General features: G+C 39.8%; 1 pseudogene; it reads right to left on the reverse strand.

Moving 5' to 3' along the window:
• Positions 1–2,987: 2,987 nt before the first annotated feature.
• LOC140235794 (uncharacterized) lies at positions 2,988–7,958 on the reverse strand (annotated as a pseudogene).

Raw genomic sequence — 7,958 nt, forward strand, 5'->3', positions numbered from 1 at the left:
ATAGTAAAGAATGACAAAATGCAACAATCACACAATGAAAAAGTCATGCTCCTGAGAAGTAATCCACCAGTGACGAAGGGTCCAGCTCAAAGTATGTTGATGTACTGTTCTTGTGTAAAGACGTGTGAGCATTTGTCAGTTAAGCCCTTAGACAATGTACAGATTGCAACACGAGCTGTGTAGCACCTGTGATATCCTGAAGTCTGTGAACTTGCAGTGGTTCAATATATGTCCCCAAATGTCCACTCAACACTAATATTCGGACTTTTGTCATTGCTGCATTAAAATCCTCTTGCAATCTTGTGATGTTTGTGGAGGGAAATGGCGCCTGAAGCTTTAGTCACAGAGGATAAGAATGTTCACTGTAAATGCAGAATGTATTTTCCATCTGGGTCATGGGATCTGGCTTCGAATTCGGTCATGAGTTCTGATTGGCGCAAAACGTACCCCTCGTGCTTTCGACCTTCTACAGGACCGTACAGATGTGCGACTAGTCCATGAGGAGCATTCATTGGCTGGTACTTCAAAGCATGGACCCTCTTGTGCCCGTTGTACATTATCCTTTGGTGTTGGCTGGGTCTACATATTGGGCGAACTGTGCCGTCTACAAATCCCCAACAGTTGCTGAGTGAGGCACCATTCCTGTGGATCGCATCGGCAACTTAATTTTGAGAGATGTGGTGACAGCCAGTCCTGTTGCCGTGATGATATCAAATGTTGGTGACTGTCGTAGGTTAAATATGTTATCCACTTCCAAATCATACAAATTTGGGGTACTGTCCGACCATAATATCGCACAAGGTCCCCATACCGGCATGGGTATATCGTATCACTGGAGCATGATACACAGTGCTTCCAGTCCGCCTAAAAACTTATCCATTATCAAGTGTGACTTTCTCAAGAATTTCAATGGCATGTTTCATGCGATGGGTGTCATCTTTGCGGAATCTATTAATAATTGACAAATTGATATGACATAAATTAATTTACACATTTAGAAAGCAAAAAAAAAAAACAAAAAACATAACTGTTTGAGGTCCATAAAATCTTTTAATCTTATAATCTGTTAAAACCATCAACTCATTGCTGACATTTATATGTTTCACTCTTTAAACTAGCATTACGATACAAGTCGTATGGGTCGAATGCTTTCCGCAGAGCAATACTGCACTTGATTCCCATGATGAGGACCTATAGTGTCTGACACGTGTTTTAAGAATTCAAGAAAAAAAGAAAGAAAAAAGTTATAGTATAGATAGACACTGTTTGTATACAGTTGTCTTGACTACATCGCCCCTATCTCTTTACTGAAACCCATATCACTTCAGTTCAGTTTCATTTTACATCTGACATCTAACAAAGGGTTCAGCAAAATATAAACTATTATGTATTACAACACCACATTAATTGGTCAGTGTCACGTGACATGTTCCTGGGTTCTAATTGGCCAAGTGTTTACGGCAACTCTAATCCAATGTTAGATTAAAATAACTAATCTAGTGTTAGATTAAATGATTTCGCTCACTCTGCCAAATAAACACTCTATTCTGAAATATATTTAAGTGTAGCTGATCATGAAAAATGTTAATCGCTACTTAGACTGACATTTTTACTCTAAGGAATTAAGACTGCCGGTCTATATAGTAAAGAATGACAAAATGCAACAATCACACAATGAAAAAGTCATGCTCCTGAGAAGTAATCCTCCAGTGACGGAGGGTCGAGCTCAAAGTATGCTGATGTACTGTTCTTGTGTAAAGACGTGTGAGCATTTGTCAGTTAAGCCCTTAGACAATGTACAGATTGCAACACGAGCTGTGTAGCACCTGTGATCTCCTGAAGTCTGTGAACTTGCAGTGGTTCAATATATGTCCCCAAATGTCCACTCAACACTAATTCGGACTTTTGTCATTGCTGCATTAAAATCCTCTTGCAATCTTGTGATGTTTGTCGAGGGAAATGGCGCCTGGAGCTTTAGTCACAGAGGATAAGAATGTTCACTGTAAATGCAGAATGTATTTTCCATCTGGGTCATGGGATCTGGCTTCGAATTCGGTCATGAGTTCTGATTGGCGCAAAACGTACCCTTCGTGCTTTCGACCTTCTACAGGACCGTACAGATGTGCGACTAGTCCTTGAGGAGCATTCATTGGCTGGTACTTCAAAGCATGGACCCTCTTGTGCCCGTTGTACATTATCCTTTGGTGTTGGCTGGGTCTACATATTGGGCGAACTGTGCCGTCTACAAACCCCCAACAGTTGCTGAGTGAGGCACCCTTCCTGTGGATCGCATCGGCAACTTAATTTTGAGAGATGTGACAGCCAGTCCTGTTGCCGTGATGATAATGTTGGTGACTGTCGTAGGTTAAATCTGTCATCCACTTACAAATCATACAAATATTGGGTACTGTCCGACCATAATATCGCACAAGGTCCCCATACCGTCATGGGTATATCGTATCTCTGGAGCATGATACACAGTGCTTCCATTCCGCCTAAAAATGTATCCATTATCAAGTATGACTTTCTCAAGAATTCCAATGGCATGTTTCATGCGATGGGTGTCATCTTTGCGGAATCTATTGATAATCGACAAATTGATATGACATAAATTACTTTACACATTTAAAGCAAAAAAACATTACTGTTTGACATCTAACAAAGGGTTCAACAAAATACTAAATATATGTATTACAACATCACATTATTTGGTCATTGTCACGTGACATGCTCCTGGGTTCTAATTGGCCAAATGTTTACGGCAACTCTAATCCAATGTTAGATTAAAATAACTAATCTAGTGTTAGATTAAATGATTTCGCTCACTCTGCCAAATAAACACTCTATTCTGGATTGTATTTCAGTGGAGTGGATCGTGAAAAATATTAATCGCTACTTAGACTGACATTTTTACTCTGAGGAATTTAGACTGCAGGTCTATATAGTAAAGAACGACAAAATGCAACAATCACACAATGAAAAGAAAGTCATGCTCCTGAGAAGTAATCCTCCAGTGACGGAGGGTCCAGCTCAAAGTATGTTGATGTAGCCGTTCTTTTATAAAGACGTGTGAGCATTTGTCAATATATAGCCCTGAGACAATGTAAAGCTTGCAACACGAGCTGTGCAGCACCTTCTGTGATCTCCTGAAGTCTGTGAACTTGCAGTGGTTCAGTATGTCCCCAAATGTCCACTCTACACTAATTCGGACTTTTGTCATTGCTGCATTGAAATCCTCTTGCGATCTTGTGATGTTTGTGGAGGAAAATGGCGCCTGAAGCTTTAGTTTCAGAGGATAAGCATGTTCACCGTAAATGCAGAATGTATTTTCCATCTGGGTCATGGGATCTGGCTTCGAATTCGGTCATGAATTTTGATTGGTGCTAAAACGTACGCCTCGTGCTTTCGACCTTCTACAGGCCTCACGCTCCTTTTCCGGGCTCACATAGAAACCTGTGTTAAATGCAGCATATTCCATAAATCATAAAAAATCAATCGAATCATAGAATTTTTTTAAATTGAAGCAGTTGAAGGGAAATTTTCTCTACTTTCAAGCAAACAACATGTTTTGGGATGTTTTCCAGCTCTAAAAAAAGTTAAGAGCCTCCATAGAAGACTATTCATCCAGTCACTCTCAAAAACAATGAAAATAGCAAATTACCTTATATATCAATAAAAATTCATTAAAAACACAAAAACCCTGATTCATTAAACTTCTTCATAGCCTGCAGAAGCTCCTGTCCTCAAGCAATGTCAAACACTACCAAAGGTGGCAATTTTCCACTTGACTGATTTTTAATGATTTTTTTGGTAAAAAATAACATTACCTCATCTTTGTACTGCCTTCCCTGTAGGCAATGCGCGAGTTGAATTATGAGCGTGAGGCCTACAGGACCGTACAGATGTGCGATTAGTCCATGAGGAGCATTCATTGGCTGGTACTTCAGAGCATGGACCCTCTTGTGCCCGTTGTACATTATCCTCTGGTGCTGGCTGGGTCTACATATCGGGCGAACTGTGCCGTCTACAAACCCCCAACAGTTGCTGAGTGAGGCACCCTTCCTGTGGATCGCATCGGCAACTTAATTTTGAGAGATGTGGTGACAGCCAGTCCTGTTGCCGTGATGATATAAAATGTTGGTGACTGTCGTAGGTTAAATCTGTCATCCACTTATAAATCATACAAATTTGGGGCTCTGTCCGACCATAATATATTACAAGGTCCCCATACCGGCATGAGTATATCATATCTCTGGAGCATGATACACAGTGCTTTCAGTTGTCCTAAAAACTTATCCATTAATTATCAAGTGTGACTTTCTCAGGAATTCCCATGGCATGTTTCAGGCGAAAGATGTACTCTGTGCGGAATCTATTGATAATTGACAAATTTATATGACATAAATTTCTTTCTATAGCTGGGTCTTGCTGACAGTCAGGAGCTCAGATGTCAGATCAGCCAGACAATTCAGTTACGATCTGATTTCTTCCCTATTTATAGGCTTATTTGCGCCTGTTTTGAATGTGCTAAGATGCACATGGAAACAACGCCCTGAAAGCAGACTAGGCGCACTGTTTGTCTTATGAATATTCATTAACTGGGGTAACTGCCCGAAAGTGCGTTTCGTATGTTTACGCATAGGAAATGCACATAGATAGGGCGCTCTCATGACTGAAGATCACGCAAGCGTACTCATGAATATTCATTAGTAACTCTCATTCGCAGCACAAAGAGTACGCTGTAATTGCTTATCTGTGGATCACGGTGTGTTGACATACATAATGCTAGTCTTTTTTTTTTCCAGACTCTGGCCTTAGAGAAACATTTGAAAAAGACCTCTCCGTCACATTATCCCCCCTTTTCGAATTGCTGTCCCAGCAATTCAATTTAGAAAAAAAAAATATACCAAAACTGTACAAATGTACAATATAAAATCACCATTTTTTTCAAATAAAAACTCAAAATTATGCGAACTATTGAAACACAATATGTCAAAAAAAAAATACTCGAACAACTTGCTGTCCTAGCAATTTGAAACCACCATATAATGTATACAACATTAATGAAAACAATGTTTTCCAATTGCCGTTTTTTCACTTTTCGAAAAATAAAAAACCTAATAAAAAGGAAACAAAACAAACAATTTATAAGAACTGTTCAAATTGTATAAAATATTTTGTACATGACATCGATATGTATACTTTCAGCCTGCAATGATAATCCTACAAGTTTACTATGTACAATCATGTACTAATTACAAGGTGTACCATCAAGCAAAATAACTCATCAAAAAAAAAAAAGGGGGCAAAGGAAGGAATGACACCAGTTATACAGATCTCTATTCATAGTTAAAGTAGTGCGAGTATGTGTTTAAGCTAGCTCTTTTCTCTTCTCCATATACATGGAAAAATGTCTCTGTCACTACAACAATTGATTTCAGCTTAAGCATTTTCATGCGAATACGTCCCTTATGCACTTTGATACTCACTAAATCACCCTCCTCATCAACACTCAAGGACACTGGGTGGATGGTCTCTGGAGTTTCTCATGTTTTAGGATGTGGGGACATCACACTTGAGGGCTCTTGGGGCTCCGATGGGATGGGGAATGCATGCACTGGACTCCTTACCGCACTGGTGGATGGGGTGGGAGATGGATGCACTGGATTCTCTTCCGCGCTGGTAGATGGGGATAGGGTGAGAGATGGATGCACTGGACTCTCTTCCGCGCTGGTAGATGGGGATGGCGTGGGGAATGGATGCACTGGGCTGTCTTCTACACTGGTAGATGGGGATGCCGGGTGTGTTGGTGTGGTTGCATCCTCGTCGACATCTGACTCTCCATACAGACTGATGATACAGTCCTCGGGCGACTTTTTGGGGATTTTCGGCAAGGTAGGGAGAGACGGCCCAGGAACAGGGTTTGTTGTGTGTCGAGGAGCTGGAGGTGTGGAGGGGGTGCCCCGTTTCCTTTACTCCCTTTGTAGTTTCCTCACATATGCTGCACTAACTTCTGTGAGCTTGCAGGCCCTTGTATCTTTTGCTGAATGCTGTTCTCTCGGCGTGTAGTGCTTCTTCAAATTTGTTATTTTCTCGCTCTCGTAGAAACACTGAGAATTCACACTTCCAGGTCAGTGGCACATGATGCATTTCCTCCAGATGGAAATGTAGTTCAGCAAGGCTAGTAAATGCACTTTTGCATCTGGTACAATTTTGCAGCATCTGTACAAAAAAAAAAAAAAAATGATAACACAATACTGATACGCGAGTGTTGTAGATAACTGTACCTATTCCAAATATCGTTCTGGTATGCGTCTGCTTCTCACGGGATTCTTTTTAGAGACTGGTCTATTCAGCCAGTTCTGTAGACGAGGCCCACAATATAGTTTGAGTCTCTCCTGATGCACAACTTTCGGTTGGCTACGTTCATTCTTTTGGATTCTATACACTACGTCTGACAGTTTGTGTGTGACTAGAAATAGACCATCCCACTTGTAGACCAATTTAGGACACACTCCTCGTTTTCTGGGAATACCAGATAACCAGACCCAGTCTCTAACATTATGTCCATTCAGTTGTGTATTCCTGCCGTAGCCTCGCGTCTGACTGTCATGTGACAAATTATTGCATTATTTAGTCAGTGTGAAAAAGAAAATATGTAACGTAATATGAATCTTAAAGTATATGATAAGACATTAACCAAGAACATCAGTGCATATTTTGAAGGTTGACAGAACAAGACAAAAAAAGAAAAAGAAAAAAAGAGTGCTCCAATACAAAGCAAGGCTTGTAATACGTGGATCACTCAGAACGTAATATGTCACTAAACCACAATATGTCACTAAACCATAATTATTAGCAGTAATCATTAAGTACACACACAAAAAAGAAGAACAGGAAGTCCAGACTAATCTTACAATGTTAATACAAGTGAAAGTTTATTCGAGGACCTGTGAAAATCACTGATGATAAATTATGAATAAAAATGGGCCTACGATCTACGTAGGTAGGAATGTTGGTACCTACCTGTACAAAACAAAATTAAAATAAAAAAGGCATAATGTTATGTATTAAAAAAAAATGTAACACTGGTAAACTAAAGAGAGGCAAGAATCAATAATATTGCTGATATGCAGTATGGTGTTTGAAACCCACCTCTACCATTTAGAGAAATATAGTATCACCCTCATAGTGATCGACCTTCACCATCTGTAAAGTGCACGTTCACCTCCATGAAGGTAAAGAATTCCAAGCCCTTGAATGAACAGATCGCGTCCCCGTCTTGTAACAATAACAAAATCAATATCGGCAACTACAAAAAGTTATTTTCATTTCCTTAAATTAAGGGATTTAACAATTCTTATAACAGAAAGTTGTCTGGTCTCATGATATCTTTTGATATTCAAAATCTTTTCCAAAGATTTTCCCAATTGGTTGGCCCGTCTGAGTATGGGTGGGTATATATAACGTCTAAACTGAGCAACTTTGATGTTTAAAAAGGCGTTTTTAGCCTATAGCCTTCAACTCTGGCAAAAAAAAAAAAAAAAAAAATCATCGCGTGACAGGATCCTTGTTAAATTTCTCCTACTGCCTTGTATTTCTGTTACTATAATTATCTTAAAAATCATGCAGATCTTGAGATTTGGTGTTTGTGGCTATCTTGCCATGAACACTGTGTGATGCCATGTGGCCGGGCTCGAAATATGTCATTGTTATGGTTCTCGGTGATTGAGAGGTGTCATTGACGTAAGAAGACAGCCATAGAGAGTGTGATTTTTGTTCTGAGAGGAACAATTATTACAGTAAAATACAATAATAATTCATTTCTTCCTTATCTCAGTGCTTATTCAGATATGTGAAGTAGGAATTTAGAATCTCTGAAGCTGACCGATCGGCTTCTTCGTCGTGCTCAGGTCACAGTGAGAAGGTGCGTCTTTGCCTGATGAAGCATATGCCAT

This window comes from Diadema setosum, chromosome 12 (genome assembly GCF_964275005.1).
Source record: "Diadema setosum chromosome 12, eeDiaSeto1, whole genome shotgun sequence".
Classification (NCBI taxonomy): domain Eukaryota; kingdom Metazoa; phylum Echinodermata; class Echinoidea; order Diadematoida; family Diadematidae; genus Diadema; species Diadema setosum.